Here is a 21,064-nt window from a genome sequence, read left to right as displayed (position 1 = left end):
AATTGAAGATTTAAACGATTCAGATTTCACTATTAAGTATTATTAAGTATTAACCATTAACTAATCAGTACTATTAAATCTATTAAGGTTTAGATTGAACTATTTCTAAAACAGAAATAGTTCTGTCCAATCAGTTTACACATTAATTTTATAAATTCAAGCACATTAAAACTAATTGTAAAGAGATATAAAATGTACTTTTATGTAAAGTGCGAGTCTCCTAGCATAAACTGTTTAAAAAGTAACAACTGCTATAAACTTTAACTGGGATGTCAAGAATAAAATCACAGTCATGAACAGCTTGAAGCACAAAATGGACTCAGAAGCTGGAAGTCTGATTTATGTTAACATGTTGATTTTTGCTGTGCGTCTATGTGTATCACGTAAAACATTATTAGGGTTCTAAACCTGTGGCTCTGACCCCAAACACTTTTTTATGGACACCCATGACACGCTCAGCTGGACCGTCTAAAAGTGTCACCTTCAATTTGTGGATGTGCAGGTAAGAAAGCCACATGTTGGTGTGACAGACAATACCAGCAGCTAAAGGTCAGAAGCTGTAAAGGCCGAGCTCTGCAGGACGTAAAACAGAGAGTGACATAAATAAAGAGTCTGTGAAAGTAAAAACCCTAAAAGCAATCAGAAAACCGATTTCTGCTCTGCAGTCAGACCCAAACGTCCGTCTTTTAGCAGAATAAACATCCTTGGTTGTCTCTTACGGAATACACTTCAACACATTCCCAAAACAGTTTGACTTGACTTTGGGCCAGAGAATTAAGCAGTTTCCCCACAACTAAGTGCTGTGGAAACGCTTCACTGTTCTGTTCTTTCTTTCACTGCAGCTGTAAATTCTCACTTTGAGACAGCTTGTTTTTAGTTTTTTTAAATTCCCTCAATCTTCATTCCTCCATTGAAATGCTTTTCATAGAAAACACACTTGAGCAGAGTCAGAGATGTAAACCTTAGCTGCTTCGATCTTTGTGGCTACAAGTGGAAGTCTGAGTCTATCAAAGTCAATTCTTACAAATCCAGGTCAAGGGTGGAGTCTTGTAGCTGCAATCAGCCTTTCAATGTCACATTAATATTGTTGGTATGAAAATTACAGCTAGTGGAGAGCTGCCATATAGAACAGTTATGATAAAATAAATGGATTTCGGTGCTTCTGTTCCTAACCTCATGTCCAAGTACAATTTGTAAAGCAGAGCTGCTTAACGCTGGTTCTCAAAGGTCCATATCCTGCTTTTCTTTAGCCTCACAGAGTAAACTTTATCCATAGATATGGTCATATATTACCTTAGCCACTCTAAAGAACCATTTTCTATCACTTACTTTCGCAGCTCATTTTCCTACCCGGAGGTGAGACGACTCGATCTCTGAGGCTCCGCCTTTCTGTCCTTGTATGTACCACCCATTTTATGACATCGTCCTAGAGTCGTGTCTGCGTTTCTCCCACGGAAACAAACAACATCCGAAATTTTGCAAAGATGGTTGTACATATTGTGCGTAGAAAAGGAAAGCGTTTAGCCGATCACCGCTAGCTCCACTGAGAAAGTGGGCGTGTCTGCTAACCTGGGGGTGGAGCTGGTAGACTTTTCCTGGAAGGGGCGGTTCCTCACTTTGTTACATCACAATGGGAGAGCCCACTCGTTTTCGTGGATTGGGAGGGGCTGGTGCTCAGAGCGCAGGTTTACGTTCCAGTCATTTTATTCTAATGCGGGACGGCAAGTCGTCAAACTGGGTCACAGAGACAGAAGTACCGCTGAAAGCGCCGTCATTCAGCTGCAGCTCCCTCAGTAGATGGTGAAGCTCACGGTAGAGTTTCTGAATGATGTCATGAACCCAGACATGGAGACATGATCACCTATGCCCTTGGAGAGCTCTTTAAAATAAACCAACCTGATGTCTCAGCATCATCCGTGTCTACCATGCATTGACTGTAATTAAGTAAGTCAATGCTTCCATGTAGCGATGAGGATAAAATCTTTGGACAGTAGCTCCTCCCACACACGATGGGAGTGTCAAGTTTATAAAGACATTGTTGGACAAGCATCAACGTGCGAATTTGAGGGGCGTAGGAAAAGAAGCTGCAGAAGCACTTAAAGGTTAAAGAAAGAGGAATGTAGGTGAAAGGGCAGCAAAACTAAGGAATAGTTATTTTCAATGTAGGAAAATTCTGCATCTCTAAAAAGTCACTTTGTGTTATACATGTATGAAAAGTACTTTATTAAGTTTGATTTACAATTACTCAGTGATTTAAAACATTGAACTTTTGCCTTGTGGTGTGAATTCCTCATGTAAGTCTGAGGCTACTTCACTCAGTTCAGTTCATTATAATCTTTATGCAAAAATATTAGCTGGAGTCTGTAAAGAGGCCTTATGGGTTTTTCCCACTGCACCATATGAATTTCCCTTTAATTTTTATTCCTGCAATAAAATAATAAAACCTGATTCTAAATGAGATGAAAGATTTTACAGACAGAGCTGTGTGTGTGGCGGTGGGGGTCCGTTGACCTAAAGCACTTCCGAACCACAGCCACGGTTTTATTGGACGCTGGTAAACCTCGGATGATCCTGGGGATGAGGGGTCACCGATGGACCACCATTTAGGAGTCTACAGGAATGCTTTGCACTGGGAGCAGATATCTGGGTAAAAAGATACCATTGGGTTCGACAGGTTTATGAGACCCCCTACCCTCCTTAAAAAAGGCAGGCTTTTAGCTGTCTCAGAGGACAGAAGGGACTCCTTTCTTGTTGATCTGACAGGAGAATTCCAGGCTTAAGTGAACCTGAACAAGAAGGATTAACACTTGACTGAGATCCATTGAGCTGAAAGGGAGATAGATGTAGAGGCAGCGGGGGTGGGGAGTGGGGGGTTACTTCCACACATGACTTCATAACATTGTCAACTGGTCAAAACTGCTGATGGACACAGCGTAGTCTTCCTAATGCATGGGAAGACCGCTACCTACATATACCGCATTTTCCGTGTACGAAATCTCAGTCTATCCTGATCCATGCGTGATCTGGGTAATTCATGAGCACTTCTTGTGTTCGTCATTCGTCGATGTGCACAGATGTGCGTTGACGGTTTCATCCGATGGGTCTTTACGTGAATTCGGTCTTTAGCTGTTTAAATTTTTGGTTGGTTGAGAATGACGCAAATTACATGTATTTTACGGAGTTTACACGTAATTATTACGTAAATCTTTCACAATTGCGCGTGATTTTTGTAAGATGCACACACAAATATTGTGTCTTTCCACGACCCTTCCATGTCTGTCTAACAAATTTTTCATGCATGAACCACTGATGTATAACTTTTATATCACGTATACGGCGCACATATCTCATTTAAACTACGTAATGGATGCACGAACCAATAATGAATTGCACATAAACAGCACAATAATCCCGTACTTCTTTGTTTTAACGTGGTCCATACGGATACATATGTAAAAATTTCACTCACTTCTCTCACTTTTTCTGTGTATTTTCAAGTATAAACAATTTTCCATGCAATATGGATAATGTGGCTGTTTAAGGGGTGGGAGGCATGAATGGGATTAGGGGTTCTGTGTTTGGGTCGGGGGTGGGGATGGGAATGGTAGCTTTATATTAAGTTTTATATTGTCGTGGTTGTTTATGTTTTTGTGCTGGTGTTACTCACTTTGTGTTAAGTTCTATGTGAAAAGTGCTATTTAAATAAAGTTTGATTTGATTCAATTTGATTTGACACGGCCCTGAGGGTTTGGCGTTCTCAAGATTCTGAAGTGATGTAATCATTTCTATTAACATGAATGAAAGCTACTGAGACTGATTATTGCAAAAAAAAAAACAATTAAAAGAGCTCTGATAGTCAACAACAAGAAGTAGAAGTGATGTAAAGTGTTCTTAATAGATCTGTTACACATGTAGTATGTAAACATCTACTTTTTTCACAGCTTGTTTTTTTTTTTTATTCTTCTGGATTCTGAATAGACTTGTTTTTCTGAGCTTGAGAATTCATTGTCTCCTGTCAGCTACCCCTCTTAACGTTTTCTAATAAGAATGTCAGAAACTTCCGCTCTGCCTTCTGTTTTTATCACATCCAACTCAGGAGCATCACTGGCCCTTCTATGGTTCCACCTTTCCTTTCATTCTCTCTTTCTCCATCAGTTACTGTATTTTCACCATCTCCTCTAAAGTCTACAGTCCCGGCAGGACATTCTTTCTTTTTGTCAGGAATATTGATTGTTTGAGTTTCTCTGTACCATCTACCCTTCACCCCTTCCCCTCCTTACTCTCTTTCTTCTCGTTTTCATGTGTTTTCTGTCTCTATTCATTATCACATTATTAACAATACTTATAAAGTTGAATGTGAATCTAAAAGGGACTTATCCCAAAATGTACCTGGTTTGCCTGTTAACTATATGACAGCCCTCCAATGTAAACGTACATCTGTCCAAAATAAGAGGCTTTCAGAGTCTGTTTGCTCAGCTGCTGGACAAAGAACAAAAAAATCTCCCACCTCCTTCACTTCCACTTCCTTTAACCTCATCGTTTCCCATCGGGTCCCTCTCATTTACACACATGAACTCTGCCTTGTTGGAGGTTGGCTTCATGTCTACTTCCCTGTTTCAAGATTTCTCTTCATTTGCTATCACCACTAATGACAGTGTCATCTGCAAACATCACGGTCCCCTGAACCTCCTGTCTAACTCCACCTGTCAGTCTGTTCATCACCACAATAAACTCCCGGCTCAGTCCCTCCGGTAGTGTCAGCTCCTCTGTCTCACAGTCCCTCTCTGCCACAGGTTTCCTCATTCAAACCTCTGCTTCTCTGTGGGCTGCGAGGTTCACGCTGTCAATCATCTTCAGGTAAGAATCGATTCTGTGATCTTTTCTTTTTTCAGTCACATGTCTCTAAGGATGTTAATTTGAGGATGTTAAATAAAAGTGCTGCTTTGAAAAGATAATTGTTTATGGAGACGAACTGTCTTCACATGATAGCCGTTCCCGTTTTCGGTGACAACAGGAGAGAAAAAGCTCCGAGCCAGCCTGATTCTGGGATTTATACAGTAATTATATGGCATCAGTGTTGCTATAATGTACTTTAAGATTGAAATCAGTAAACAAGTTATTATGGGAAATAATATTAAACTAAGTGCATTGTATATTTTTGAGCCATGAAATGACACTTAAAAATTAACTTTAAAAGTTTATATACTTAATTGAATTAACATGTGATATTTCTGCAGGTGAAGTTTCTCAAAGCGAAGTTCCAGAAAGGTTTGTGCTGCAGAAGAACAGATGGCAGCTCTACATGGGAATTAAAAAAGACTAAAGTCATTCATATCATTGTGCAGTGTACAGGCAAGTCACCATGATTTATGTGCAATGTAATCAATAAATATTATTTAACCTTAATATCTAATTTTTTTTTTTTAAATTGCAGGTCCTTTAAAAAAACGTCTTTAACCTGCTGCATAAGCCTGATTAGTTGTAAATGATGCAGTGGGGAGTGAAAAACGAAGCACAATTCCTGGCTTTAGCGTCGGGCTGATGATCTGGAAATCACATCTATGAGGAACCGCATCAAACACTTGTACAACTCCAAACAACTTAATGTTCCTTTAAGCAAAACTCCAGTTTAAAATGTTCATATTAGACTTGCTTCATTTAGGAGTTTTTCCATGTTTACCATTTTAGGTTTTAAAGCTTTATTAACAAAGATGATGTTTGATTTTCAAAGCTGTTGTTTAGAAATGTTTTTTTGTCAATGAAAAAACTGAATGCTGACGTGAGGATTGTAATAATGGATATGAAAATAAACAAATTTGTTTCATAGCAATGCAGTATATTTATTGAAAACTTAACATGAATATGTTATTCAATAACAGAAACAAAGAAACGGTTGTGGATTTTCCTTTATGGGCTTCTTCATGCAGTCAATCAAATGTTCCGTTTACATTCAGCATTTACTCAGCGTACCTGTCAGTCACATTTATTAGAGGAAAAAATGCATCTGGGAAAGTCTGTTTGTGCTTAACAACTATATCAAAAAGAGTCATGTGAGGGAAGGTTTGTCCACATTGCTGCTCAGCATCACATCCAGAGGAAGATGCACAGGTAAGGGAGCCCAGTTCCTGCTCGTACATGCTTGCAGCTTCCTCTGCACTGGACTCCAGCTCCATTGAAATCCCTGACAGAAATAAATTAATAAATTAAAAATCCCTGACAGAAAAACATCAGCTGCCGTTCATCTTTCATTCAGGAAAAAGTTGAGTTCATCAAAATGAGGAGAAAATGGGTTAAACCAGAAATTCATTAGGGAGGGGTCAAAACACCAAACTCAGAATAAAATACATTATTTCTGTCTTATAAAAATACATTCTAAAACAATTTGGTATTCCTCCTCTGCCTGAAAGACTAAAATGTTTTTTTTTAAAGATTTTTTTAGACTACAGACTTTGCCACCGTTAGTTACACACCTGTACATGTCTGATGATGTGCACATCCAGTCATTTACTGTCATGTTTCTGACACATTCTAAAGTCACAGATCTTAATAGTGTGAATAAGAAGCATTCATAAATGTTATTCTGAGACACAAACTGCTGCAGTTTACCTGACAGCTTTGCTGATTTATGCTGCTGGTAAACCTGTCTGAGAATCCTGCCCACGTGACCCCCCCTCTCCAGGTGATGAGGTAACCTGTCATTAACGTATGACTGAAGGTTCTTGGATCCGTCTGTAAACACCCACCTAGAAATCACGTTTAACGCTACATTAATTAGATCATACTAATGTGCCTCCATACCTTATCTGTGGATGGCGGGACTGCATTTCCTGATGTGCGCCGTCTTTAACACACGTTTCTTCGCAGCTGCTGCTTCAGACAGAATCCTCTCACAGACATTTCGAAACATTTGTAAACCTGGTTGGTGTTGATATTTCTGTGTGCGTTCTGTCATCACATCCGCTAAATATTCAAAGATTAAAGTTTAAGTTAACGTTTTATCGTCTTTCCCTTTCATTGTTTACCTGTAGAACAAACGTCATCCACACAAACTACTTCCGGGTGACCGTTCTGCTTCAGACGAAATATTCAAAAAAGAATTTAAACCTTCATTATCTGTTTGCTGCATTTTTGATTTGATATGTAAATGGGAAATACGTGGATTATTGTGGTACATTGTTGTTTGGACGATAAAATCCTGCATCGCTTCATTTAAAATACTTTTCAGTTCAAATGATTGACAAACATCATCATCCAATCAGCGTTGTCCCATAGTACCTGCCTCTTCCGGTTTGGAAGTGTTTTTCATTTTTTAATATTTCATTTTGTTTTCTGGAAATTAATTTTGTTTTCTGAAATGTTTTCATTTTTTAATGTTTCTTTTTTTCTGGAAATTAATTTCCTTGTCTGAAATGATTTTTTTTTTCATTTTTGTTTTTTTTAGTTTTGGTTTCTGAAATTTTGTTTTGTTTTCTAAAATATAATACTGCTTTTTAAATTGTTGTTGTGATCTTAAAAATGTTTTTGTATCGAGTGATTTGTTGAATGGTTTGCACTTCAGGGCCACCGTACCCATCATACCTTTGTTTACACTCTCTCCCGCTAGCTTACAGCCACTCGCACCCCCAACCTAACATAGGCAACAAAAATGGCAGCAATATCTTAGTTTTCCATCCGTCCAGTTCTGATCCAGATTCCAGCTCAGACCAGGAAAACAAAGACGTTCGTGGATCTGTTTGTCTGCAGGTGGATACATCAGAATCGGGCGGAGCAGGAAGCTGCTGGCCCCACCCAGCGTATTTTCTATGTCACAAATATGATCTTTTTCTAACTGCCTTTTTTATCTGCTCAAACTGATTTGAATGAAGAAACATTCAGTAATGCAATTTTGAGCTTAATTTTCTTTCTACATATCCTCCATCATCAGAAAAATGGAAGAAGAATGTGTTAAAAACATCAAAAACATTTTAGTTCTGATTAAATTGACAACCGAATCAAACATAAATTTGATCTAAAATATTTGTGAAGAAACCCACAAAGTTTGATGGAATCCACAGCAAAATTAGGATTTATTTTTAATTCCAAACGTTGGTCGTCACTACATTTCCGTCTGACACTGCTTTCCGCTCCCACATACACACACACACACACACAAACACACACACACACATACATAGTCAAACAAACTGTGTGCTCATCATGACTATTGACAAGCTCTTAGCAGCAGATATCAGGGACTAGTGGGGATATTTGTTGTTTCTGTGGGGTCAGAGGTGGAGTTTAGCCCACTTAATGGTGAGCTGCCAGTCACAGCTTGTCTGATCCAATGACAATGTCCTGTCTGCCCCACAGAAACTCAAATTAATTTCCACTTAGACTGCATCTGGGGCAGAAAGGGGAACAAAGCTCCTCTGGATGCTGATGTAATGAGAGCAAGCCTTACCTCTGAAAAGGGGGCATACCCATGGGAACAGGAGAGAGCTAGAATGGATCCTTTTGTTATCAAACAGTAATTCAGCAAAGTATTTGACATCCTAGTTTTGTAGAAAGCTTTCATCTGAGTCGCTGAAGAAAAGACATTTTATTCGTTTATAAATTTAGCTCTGGACCAAGTTGCAAAGTTGCAAGTTCTCAAAAAGAAACTGTTGTCCCTTCACATCATCAACGCATTGAAGCAAAAATTCTGTTTTTTCTTTTTTTTTAAATCAATCAACTCTGACTTGTAAATAATGTTTCCATTAATCCAAAAGCCCGTTGTGGAGTGGCCTCAGCCTTCACAGACCATTTATCATCATTTCACACAAAGCCAAGTTCACTGGGATTTAAGTGGAAAATAATTCACCAAAAATCAGGCCTATTCATTCATGTGAACAAATATCATTTTGAATAGTTATAAAAGATGAAAAACAAAAAGAAAGGAGAAAACAGCTAATAGAGCAGAATTCTGAGCTTTGAGTGAGCTGATCCAGTCATTAGGCGCTGACTGAACAGAACACAGTAGAGACGTAAAAATGAGAGCGTTTGTTTAGTGATCAAACAAACGGACTGAAGCCTGAGCGCCATCCTGCTGGCTACCATGTGCAACGCTCAGCACACGTTTAGTCTATGTGCGTGTGTGTTTGTGTGTGTGTTTGTGTGAAACACGCCACATGGAAGGGATTTTCTTAACTCCAACAATTTTACCCTTAAGTATGCAACAATTACATTTATCATGATTTGCAGCTCTGGACGGTTGTCAAGATTGTGTTTTTTGAACTTTTTTGCATGTTTTGCCATCAAAGAAAAGAAAAAGGAGTTGATGCAAATCCCTGAGATTACTGCCAAAGCGGGAAAACGACGGCGTAAAGAACGAGGAGCCGATTAAAAAGGCTTTAAGGTACTGGAACGCCATATTTTATATAACATTAAAACCTTTTTTGGTAATTAATTAACATAAGATTATGTGGTAGAATTATTCATCATAAAAGTATTCATCCATCCATCTTCAGGACCCGCTGAATTCCTTTCGGGTCATGGGACTGCCGGAGCCAACCGTTTGACGTCTACTTCTGGTGTTCTATGAATCTAACACTCACTGAGCATGTACGGACTGAAATGACGTAATCATTTTCAGTTCTGGAAGACCATCCATAAATCTATACCACCTCTTGGATCATGTGTCACTACAATGTTTTGGGCACTTTTGTGACTTTTGATTACTTAAATTGTAATCAACTACTGCAATGCTACACTGTCAATTAGCTCTGAACTTTTGGTTCACTGCTCAACTTCTGGGATTCCTAAATTGGTTTCACACCGCGCCATAACTGTGCGCTGAGTGGAAAATGGATTAAACCCTGGCTGAGGGGCTCCATCGTAAATTACAGCGTGATTTCATTTTACGCGCTGCACTCGCAGAGTTGGGATTACAAGACCTCTCAGATTTAGAAACGTTTGTGGTGGTGACACTAAAAACACGGATCTGCTGCAGATCTTCTGGATTATTTCTGTTTTATTTTCCATGCTGATGCTTCTCCATACAGCTCATTCATGACAGCTGCACACATTCCTCACACCCTCTACCTACACACGACAGCACACTACATACGTACATCTTAACCCTGTCCTACCCTGCTGTGTTTATGACCCACCATCAGAACGATGCGTTTGTTCACATGTAGGATTATCTGATGATTCAGGACATTTGGATGGTCATAACTAACGTTTCGTGTTTCAAGTAGGAACATCTAATAAGGTAGGACAGATTGTTTGAATGCTGGCTTCAAGTCAATTCAGCGGCCATTTTTATAAGATGCGAACGTCGCCGTGTTGGATCCAAACGTTTTCAGTCAGCAGTGAGTTGGTCTAAGTTATTTTTTTTTTTTCTTTCTAAACTTGTCCTGTCCAACAGCTGGGCAGGCAGATGAGAGCTGAGGGCCTCTTGTGTTGGACATATTTTACTTTAACAAGAGGTGTTATTAATCTTCAGACAAACCAAAGGTATGTCTGAATAAACCCCTTTTGGAATTGAGGCCAAACTTTATTAATTTCAATCATGTCTGAAAATCTTTGGTGTTGGACCGGACGGAAAAGGAAAGAGGGGAAGAAGAGAGAGGGATGTCAGAGAGAGGGGGGTGATAGTGAGAGGGGGGGGGGGGGTAAGACCATGAAGCAGCATAGAGCAGACAGGTTTACTGGTTGTTTATCGTTACGGTAAGGTTCAAATGTAGTACAAAAAGGGCGGGGCCTGTCCACACACACTCAAATATTATCAACACACCTGCTAGCTGCAAAAAAATGTCCACCTGTCGACATGTACACAAAACAGATAGTGTTCACAAACGCATACTTATGCCTTTAAACCAACTAGTGTGAAATCTTTCATTCATTCAATCATGCAAACTATTAGTGCAAAGGTGAGCTAACACCTGTGCTCAGGTGAGTGTTTATGTTCTTCTAAAATGGATGGTGGAATGTGAAAAGAAGGAGGAGGAGCGCCCAGCCACCCCCACACCCAGACCCCTGCCGCAGCAGCAGCGGCAGCCGGAATTCCCCCAACGCCACACGGGAACAGGCAGGGAACAACCGCCCCCCGGGCGAAGTTGGTCTAAATTGGTGTTTCTATGGCAACCACTCTGGCCAGCTGAGAGTGATCTTGTTGGAAGGCCGCACCTCCACTACTTGAAAGCGGGCTACATGAAATCTGTCAATAAAATGTTGGGGCCAGCAGGCTCCACCTACTTTTATTGAGGCGTCTGATTGATCAGTTTATAACTTGAACAACAGAAAAAATATCATGAAAAAAATGAATATTATCAAGAAGATGTTCAAAAAGGTATCAGATGCAGAATGGCTCTTCTGACCAATAGAATGACCTATAGTGGAAGCTCTTTATTTCTCTGTAGAAGTCTGTGGGATTTTGGCTTCTTGGAGTCAGCAGGTACTTCCTGTTTAAAATGGAGCCGACTACCGTTGGTTAAAGGCAGAGTTCACTCTGGACAGGCTGTCAGTCTGTTGCAGGGCCACACTCACATGCACACAACAGACAATACCCAATCATGCACGGGGAAAACATATGTGCACGTGGGCTAACTCTACACATTCAGCTCCCAGCTGGGATTTGAACCAGAGCCTTCTCACTGAGGTAAGAGCATTAACCACTACACCACTGTGCAGCCATGTGTAAAATCATTTAGAAAAATATATGATGATTAAATCTTGAACTAAAGCACAAACATACGGTTAAGCAAATGGAAATGTTGAACATTTTGACATTAGAAGACACAGTGACCACAAAAGAGAATTATTTTGTGGTGACTTCATCAAATAAAGAGCCTTTACTTTGAATCAGATAAATAATGTTGTAAAATCTGAAATAATTCATTAAAGAAGGGTAAGATCCCAATCTGTGACATTAGACTGGTGCAAAGACTGCAAAGCAAATAACTCAGTGAGGTTAAGCCCACTTAACAGCTCATATTTGATTATTTGTAGTTGGAGAACTTGATCTATTTTTGCTCAGTCTGTTTGCTCTGATTAGGTCTTGTTAGTTTAACGTTGCTCTAAGTTGTTCCTAAGTGATTAACTGTCAGGTCCCTGAAAGAGAACTATTATGTTTTCTCTCTTCACCACAACGGACCGGTACAGCGACCGCATGACAGCGGACGCTGCGCCAATCCGCCTGTTGATCTCACGCTCCGATCTTCCGTCACTCGTGAACAAGACCCCAAGATTATTAAACTCCTCCATCTGGGACCGGAGCTCTCCACCCACCCAGAGAGGACAAACTAACTTTCTCCAGTCGAGAACCATGACCTCAGACTTAGCGGTGCTGACCCTCATCCCAGCCGCTTCACACTCGGCTGCAAACCGCCCCGATGGATGCGGTCCATGCAGCTCGATGAAGCCAACAGGACAACATCATCTGCATAAAGAAAATCCACTTTATAATCTATTCTGCCTTGAGTGTGAATTCTGGTTGACCTGACTGACCTCAAATTGATTTTCTGTGGTATGCGGCACTCAGAAAGCCGTCAGTGTTTTAGTTTGGTAAACTACACCGCACAAAGGATTGTTGGACTTCAGCTACCTCATGAACCTCGCAGAGTGACTCGTACTGTCCTTCAACTGTTTGTGAACGAATTGAATAAAGTTGAGAGACTTTAGTTTGTTTTTACTTTACTACGTGCTTACTTATAGCGACTTTTTAAAACTAAAAACTTTAGTTTTTCTGTAACCAAAGAGCCATAATGTACAGAGGAAAAAGAGCCAAAAGTGGCTCCGGGGCCTGGGGTTGCAGATCTCTGTGCTGGGGAACCCAAGGAGCTCCCTGTCCACCTGAGAGACTAAGTCCTTCTTGTTCTTCTCCAGGGACTAAGGCTGGTGGGACATGGAGCACTTTGCTGAATTAAACCATACATCTTGAGCCTTTATCTTGTTCTTTCATCCATCATGAGTTAATAATGATCTAGCTTTACAATGTTATTGACTTCTGTTTATCTGCTCGGCAATCCTAATCCAGGCTTGACCAGAAACATGTTTCCCCAAACAGCAGATTTAATTCTGTCTGCTTTTGTTCAGTGGCTAAAAGAGTTGGACTTCTTTATTTTAGCTTTTTTCTCCGCTATGAGAAAGAAAGTTTGCAATTATGTCTTTGATAATCGGTGCTGCCCAATTTAGTAGAAACACCAAGTGATTTATGTAAACTTCATCCTTCTGCTTCTGCCAAGATATCAGCTGGTTTCTATTTTTCTGTCATCCTGAGTTTGAGTTTGAACCCAAATACTACAAGTAATAGTTAAATCAATGCCTTATGACCAAATACCATGATAGTTAACGGGTGTGTTGTGCTCTTTCAGGAAAAAGTGTGCGATGTTACAAGCTGTGTGGGACTGTGACACCAACACAGGGACTTGGAAATGTTCCTCTGTTCTCTGAAACAATGGAGATGATTGTGCGCTTAATGCTGTTCTAATAGAGTTGCTGCTATGGAAACAATATGTTTCCACTCCCCATGGAAAAATGGCTCGCACTAATGGAGTCAGCTGTACCTCTTAACCTCAGTCCTATAAACCACTTGTCTAATTGTAGATTTCGGTGTAGAGCTGACCGGCACACTTCAGAGTATCGGGTAAACGCCAGCTAAGGAAAATAATCAGCTCCAGGATCACAGATTATAATTAATGGCACTTAATTGTTGCAAAAAAGTTGACATTAGATGGATGATGCCATATCTTTTTTAAGCATGAATGTTATGCTTTGAATTTCTCAAATGAACAATCTGGGGGGGGGTCTTGTTCTGTCCCGTCCTGGAGGGGAGGTCCGGATTGTTTTCACAATTCTTCTTTCTTTCTGAACCTTTGAGCAAAGATTCGACCACTGCTACAATCTCAAAAACTCACCAAAAATTGCACCCTCATGGTACCCAGTGAATATTAAATTTGGGGACAGTAAATAACCCCCCCCCCCCCTCCAAAAAAACAAACAAAAACATTAAAAGCATAAATTGACATCACAGCAGGAGAAACCATCAAATAAAATGACGGGGCCAAAATCTCTTACTGGGCTGAAAATGATGTTTTTAAATCCACGAACAAAACCAAAACACACTGGTTGGTGAAATCCAAAGGAAGTTTTGAAATTATTATGGGATGGCCACAGGACCTACAGCTTGACGGCCATTTTGTATCAAGCGTGATATTTGGTGATTTTTGCATTTTGCCACCATATGGAAACAGAAAACTTTTGTTTGTCAAAATTCCTCACACATCCCGCTGCGCTGAATCTATAACGGAGGTTTCAGTAACCTTTGACATAGGTTTAAAAAATCACCTTTAGTACCGGTCACAGATGTAATCTATTGCCTCCTAACTTCTTAAGCATCATCAGAAAGCTACCGCGGGGAAAATGTTAGAACTAAAAGTTGTAGATTTTGAACTACGTTGTCGTGGCGAGCTTGCAAAGCGGCGTTCCCCTGATGCTCGTGTTTTTTGCCGGACTATAGTCTGAGTGAAAAAGCTGAGTGAAACAGTAAAACATACGATATGAACATCACAAAAATGTACTTTTGCCAATTCTTCTAAGATTTCATCGACGCCGACACAACCAAAACATGAGGGTTGCTATGGAGATAAAACCAACAGAAAAGGTTTTTTAAGAATTTGCCATGTGTGGCTCTGATAGGGTGGCAGAGGGGAAGGGGAGGGTGGGGTCCTGAGGCAGCCACTCAGTGAGTGGGGGGCAGGTGGTGATGGTGGGGGTAACGGGGGGGGGGTCATGTTTCATCATCTTCTCCTCCTATGTGAAGTCTTGGAATCGAGGCACACAGGAATGACAACGTGGTGATGCTGAATCGTTTAGTGTTGGGATGGAATTTAGGTCATTCAGCCTCATGTTTGACCTCAGTCTCTTCAAATAAATAGTCTGAGCGGAACGGCTCATCATTTAGGCTGTTTCTGGACTTTTTAAGGAGGGAGTGGTTCTTTTTAACTAAACACCTACAGCAGAGGTTTTGAATTTATGACCAGATCAACCACTAATAAATCTGTTTAACGTGCACAAATTATGTAGGGGGGGGGGGGGGGGGGAGACTAGCCCAGTATTATAACTTGTTTTAGTTTTCCATAAACACCTCAGCAATTCATGCGTTAAAAGCAACCCTTTATTCTTAAATGTATCCTATTTGTGTTCATGTCTGTTAAAAAAATGTCATCAGCATATGAAATGAAGTAATATTTGATCTAACACTACCATAAAATATCTTCTTCTTTTCCTTTTGGATGTCTTCCTTCTCTGCATCCAGAAACCTCCTCTAGACGTCTGGCAGCTCTAGACTCAGCATCCTTCAGTCCCAACCATCTCAGTCTGACTTTATCTCCAGAACCTCTACCATGTTCTGTCCCTCTGATGTCCTCATTCCTGATCCACCCTGAACCTCAGCATCTTCATCTCTGCTTCCTGTCTTCCTCAGTGTCTCTAGGAGACCACATGGCTGCTCTCTCCACACTTTTCTACACCTTTCATTTCATTTCAGCCGAAACTCTTTTCTGACACTTTTCTCCACTCATTCCAACCAGCCTGCATCGCTTCTTCCCTTCTTTTCCACTCTCTCCATTCCTCTGGACTGTTGACCGTAGATCCTTCAGATCCTCCTCCTCCTACTTCATCTCTTCTTCCTGTAACCTCACTCTTCCTCTTGGGTTCCTCTCATTCACACCTGTCTAACTTCTCCTCCATCTGTTCTCTGCTCTCACTACAAATCACAGTATCGTCTGCAAACATCATTTTCTTTGTACTCTGATTAAACGTATTCCTATAGGGCCCATTTTTTTTATTCTTTCTGTTTTCTTTGTAGGTTTTAACCAACTTCAATAGGAGCTAACTGTTCAACAAACTCCCAGAAAAACTGGCATTAACATTAAAATAAGTTCTATAATGTTTACTGTAGCTAATTCGACAAACACACACTTCTCTACTTTTATTTGGCTTTATCCACATCGAGCTCTACAAAAAACACTCAAGTATCACAAAGAACTTTGATCACGGTTTGACACAGAAAAAGCTGTTTCCCATGGACCAACTGCTTTTTTCTGCCTGGCTGACAGGCAGATCTGTATTCTGTTATAATACTGCACTAACAGTGTCAGTAATCATTTTTTTACATCTGGGAGTGGAAGAAGGATTTTTTAATAATATACTGAAACAAATCAACCATCAGCTGAGACCTGGATGTTTAACATTCCCTTTATGCAACTGGACTTGAATGAGTTGTCATAATTCAAAATTACATGTTTCTTTTTTTTTTTTTTTTTTTTTTTTTTTTTTTTAACTTGTCCTGTCCAACAGCTAGGCAAACAGATGAGAGCTGAGGGCCTCTTGTGTTGGACATATTTTATTTTAACAAGAGGGGTTATTCATCTTCAGACAAACCAAAGGTATGTCTGAATAAACCCCTTTTGTAATTGAGGCCAAAATTTATTAATTTCAATCATGTTTGAAAATCTTTGGTGTTGGACCGGACGGAAAAGGAAAGAGGGGAAGAAGAGAGAGGGACGTTAGAGAGAGGGGGGGGTAGGAGGGTGATAATAGGAGGGGAAGGGGGGTAAGACCATGAAGCAGCATAGAGCAGACAGGTTTACTGGTTGTTTATCGTTACGGTACGGTTCAAATGTAGTACAAAAAGGGCGGGGCCTGTTCACACACACTCAAATATTATCAACACACCTGCTAGCCGCAAAAATGTCCACATGTCAACATGCACACAAAACAGATAGTGTTCACGAACGCATACCTATGCCTTTAAACCAACTAGTGTGAAATCTTTCATTCATTCAATCATGCAAACTATAAGTGCAAAGGTGAGCTAAAACCTGTGCACAAGTGAGTGTTTATGTTCTTCTAAAATGGATGGTGGAATGTGAAAAGAAGGAGGAGGAGCGCCCAGCCACCCCCACACCCATACCCCCGCCGCAGCAGCAGCGGCAGCCGGAATTCCCCCAACGCCACACGGGAACAGGCAGGGAACAACCGCCCCCCGGGCGACCAAGACCGCCACCCAGGCCAGGGCCAGCCGGACCGCCGCAAGGCCCCCAGAGCCAGAGAGCAGGGAGGCGCAGAGGGAAAGAGAGCGCCGCCCCAGCCCAGCCAGGAAAGCAGCCCCCCGCCGCGCCGGAAGAGCCCAACGCAGGGCCCCACCGGAGAGGGACGCCCACAGCCCCAGACGAGCACCCCACCACCACCCAGGAGTTCCGGGCATCCCCCCGCCCCGACCCCAGGTACGAGCCAGGACCCCCCAAGGGAGACCCGCTCCGCACTCCAGGCAGCCACCCACCCGGCCCACGGTTGGTCCAGGTAGGAGCAAGGCAGGGGCCCGCCGCCCCCGCCCAGGAGGGGGGAACCCCGGGGAAAAAAGGGCGGCCCACAAGGGATGTTATAAATATGGCCCGACCAGGCTCGGCCATGTTGGAAGTTTGGCGGGGCCCAGCGCCCAGGGGCAAGGACCAGGACCCACCCCCCAGGGACACGAACACCCCCGGCTCAGGTGTAATATGAACCCCCCCACCGTGCGGAGAGAGCACCGCCGGGCCCAGGGAGCCGGCACCCAAGGGACACGGCCGCCATCGCCAAGGGGCCCGCACCCCCCACCCCCCACCAGGGAAGGGGTAGGGGACAGATGGACCCAGGTCCCACCTTCCTTGTAAAATGTGTGTGCGTGTATGGGTGTTTGAGAGGGTGTTTGTGTGCATGTGTGTGTGTTTATGTTTGAATGTATATATTGAAGGGGGAGGGGTGTGTGTACTAAGGGGGGTGCAGTTAAAATTGGCGAGTAGGGCACTAAGGGGACATCTCCTAATTACTCACAGTGATGTCCCCTCACCCTCCACACCAAGGGGCCCTAAATGTCTAAGGTGCGGTTAAAATTGGCGGGTAGGGTGCCAGGAGGACATCAGCTGCTTGCTTGCAGTGATGTCCAAGCACCCCCCCTACCAAGGACCCTACATGTCTAAGGTGCAAATAAAACCGAAAGAGGGGGGGCCCACTCCATACGGCAACCATAGGAGGGGGGCCACTCCCAAGTAGCCCCCCCCCAAGGCGCATCGCAGGCTAGACCCCCCACCCCCTCACCCTAATATGAGGTTATATAAAGAAGGGGGTAAGTTGGGGACAGCTGGTAGACTGTCCCCCGGTGGTCAAACAGCCGTCCCCCAGCCCACCCCCAGCAAAGGGGCCAGGGCCACCCAGCCCAGGGGCCCACCCCCGGAGGCGCCGACACCCCAGGCCCGGCACCACCCACCCCACACAGAGAGAGAGGAGCCAGAAAGCGTCGCCCCCCCCCGGAGCAAGCCCAGGCCCCCACCCCCAGACGCCGGCCCTAGAAGAGCTCTGGTCAGGCCTCGACGGGACCGAGGAGGCCAACCGGCCGAGGCAACCACTGATTGCCTCAGCGGAGACCCCGACCCGCTAGCCCCCCCGACCCGTACTAATAATCAGGAGATGTCCCCTTAGTGCCCTACTCGCCAATTTTAACTGCACCCCCCTTAGTACACACACCCCTCCCCCTTCAATATATACATTCAAACATAAACACACACACATGCACACAAACACCCTCTCAAACACCCATACACGCACACACATTTTACAAGGAAGGTGGGACCTGGGTCCATCTGTCCCCTACCCCGTCCCTGGTGGGGGGTGCGGGCCCCTTGGCGATGGCGGCCGTGTCCCTTGGGTGCCGGCTCCCTGGGCCCGGCGGTGCTCTCTCCGCACGGTGGGGGGGTTCATATTACACCTGAGCCGGGGGTGTTCGTGTCCCTGGGGGGTGGGTCCTGGTCCTTGCCCCTGGGCGCTGGGCCCCGCCAAACTTCCAACATGGCCGAGCCTGGTCGGGCCATATTTATAACATCCCTTATGGGCCGCCCTTTTTTCCCCGGGGTTCCCCCCTCCTGGGCGGGGGCGGCGGGCCCCTGCCTTGCTCCTACCTGGACCAACCGTGGGCCGGGTGGGTGGCTGCCTGGAGTGCGGAGCGGGTCTCCCTTGGGGGGTCCCGGCTCGTACCTGGGGTCGGGGCGGGGGGATGCCCGGAACTCCTGGGTGGTGGTGGGGTGCTCGTCTGGGGCTGTGGGCGTCCCTCTCCGGTGGGGCCCTGCGTTGGGCTCTTCCGGCGCGGCGGGGGGCTGCTTTCCTGGCTGGGCTGGGGCGGCGCTCTCTTTCCCTCTGCGCCTCCCTGCTCTCTGGCTCTGGGGGCCTCGCGGCGGTCCTGCTGGCCCTGGCCTGGGTGGCGGTCTTGGTCGCCCGGGGGGCGGTTGTTCCCTGCCTGTTCCCGTGTGGCGCTGGGGGAATTCCGGCTGCCGCTGCTGCTGCGGCGGGGGTATGGGTGTGGGGGTGGCTGGGCGCTCCTCCTCCTTCTTTTCACATTCCACCATCCATTTTAGAAGAACATAAACACTCACCTGAGCACAGGTGTTAGCTCACCTTTGCACTAATAGTTTGCATGATTGAATGAATGAAAGATTTCACACTAGTTGGTTTAAAGGCATAAGTATGCGTGTGAACACTATCTGTTTTGTGTGCATGTTGACATGTGGACATTTCTGCGGCTAGCAGGTGTGTTGATAATATTTGAGTGTGTGTGAACAGGCCCCGCCCTTTTTGTACTACATTTGAACCGTACCGTAACGATAAACAACCAGTAAACCTGCCTGCTCTATGCTGCTTCATGGTCTTACCCCCCTTCCCCTCCTATTATCACCCTCCTACCCCCCCCTCTCTCTAACGTCCCTCTCTCTTGTTCCCCTCTTTCCTTTTCCGTCCGGTCCAACACCAAAGATTTTCAAACATGATTGAAATTAATAAAGTTTGGCCTCAATTACAAAAGGGGTTTATTCAGACATACCTTTGGTTTGTCTGAAGATGAATAACCCCTCTTGTTAGAATAAAATATGTCCAACACAAGAGGCCCTCAGCTCTCATCTGTTTGCCTAGCTGTTGGACAGGACAAGTTAAAAAAAAAAAATAAAAAAATAAAAAAAAAAAAAAAATAATGGGCCCCCCCTCCCCCCCAGAACGCCCCCCCACAGGACAGGGCCGACAAGCCCCCCACCCCACCCCACCCCAGACCCCGCAGCCGAAGCGGGTGACACCCAGAGCGACCGGGGGCCCCGAGAGGGTTGTCCCGTCCCGTCCCAGAGCCAGGGAAGGGCCGATCCCAGCCCCAGGTGCAGATGGGCAGCCCATCCGGCGCCGCTGGGCCCCCCCCCACCCGAGCAGGGCCCCCCGCCAACCCCCCCCAGCACAGGCAAAGGGACCACCCCCCCAAGCCAAGCCAGACCACCACCCCACCCCCCCACCACGCACCCCCACACCCAAGCCCAGAGGACCACGCAGCGCCCCAGCCCGCCCCACCCAGGCACCGGACCCGACCCCCCGACCAACGGAGCCCCCCACCGCCCCCGCCAGGCACCGGAAGCCCCGACCCCCACCCCAAACCACGGCAGAAGGGCAAGGAGCAGCGACGACCAAGCCCCCCACCCCCTAAGTCATGGAGTCAACCACAGGAGACCAGAGAGACTGAATTCTTTCAAAGTTACTTGAGCTTTGGGCTGACATTTTTTCCAAGCTGATATGATCAAACAGCAGATTTCTGTGTTGACTTATGTTTATATTTTTCTTGTTTTTCCAATTTATTAAAATAGTTTTTTTGGCAATACAAAGAGTTATGAAAATGATAGATGCTAATCCTTCTTCTATATCGATGGCACTCATGTCACCAAGCACACAAAGTGACGGTGAGGCAGTGATTGAAACCTTAAGCCAGACTGATAAATCGGCACATACCTGCTGCCAGAGAGCCTGGACAGGAGTGCAGAACCACAGTGCGTGCATGTAGCTGTCGGGTAGATTATTATCACAGTGCTCGCAAATGTCTGAGTTACTGAGACCCATCTTGAACATCCTCTGTCCAGTGTAGTAAATTCTGTGAAGAGTTTTGAGATGGATTAGCTGCAGATTTGGACTTTTTGTCAGTTTAAAGGTGTTTAGACAAAGTTCTGACCAGAAGCTTTCATCTGTGCTGATGCTCAAATCTGCA

General features: G+C 44.2%; 3 long non-coding RNA genes across 4 annotated transcripts in view; 1 reads left to right on the top strand and 2 right to left on the bottom strand.

The window, feature by feature from the left end:
* LOC144992446 (uncharacterized) overlaps positions 1 to 21,064 on the bottom strand; it is a 30,146-nt gene that overhangs the window by 3,929 nt on the left and 5,153 nt on the right. The window lies entirely within an intron of this gene.
* Positions 4,824 to 5,826, top strand: LOC144992440 (uncharacterized). 2 transcript variants are annotated; one of them, XR_013656405.1, is made up of 3 exons: positions 4,824 to 4,857; positions 5,238 to 5,352; positions 5,435 to 5,826. It is a non-coding gene; the product is annotated as an uncharacterized LOC144992440 (long non-coding RNA). The 2 variants fall into 2 exon arrangements; XR_013656404.1 differs by lacking the exon at positions 4,824 to 4,857 and adding an exon at positions 4,962 to 5,057.
* On the bottom strand, positions 5,666 to 12,687 carry LOC144992442 (uncharacterized). Its single transcript, XR_013656408.1, has 2 exons — positions 6,799 to 12,687; positions 5,666 to 6,181 (listed from the first exon to the last, which is right to left on the bottom strand). It is a non-coding gene; the product is annotated as an uncharacterized LOC144992442 (long non-coding RNA).

This window comes from Oryzias latipes, chromosome 1 (assembly GCF_053564925.1).
Source record: "Oryzias latipes strain Hd-rR chromosome 1, Olatipes_Hd-rR_3.1".
In the NCBI taxonomy this organism is placed as follows: Eukaryota; Metazoa; Chordata; class Actinopteri; order Beloniformes; family Adrianichthyidae; genus Oryzias; species Oryzias latipes.
Note: the sequence above shows the minus strand (reverse complement) of the source record. Positions and strands in the feature narration are given on the sequence as shown.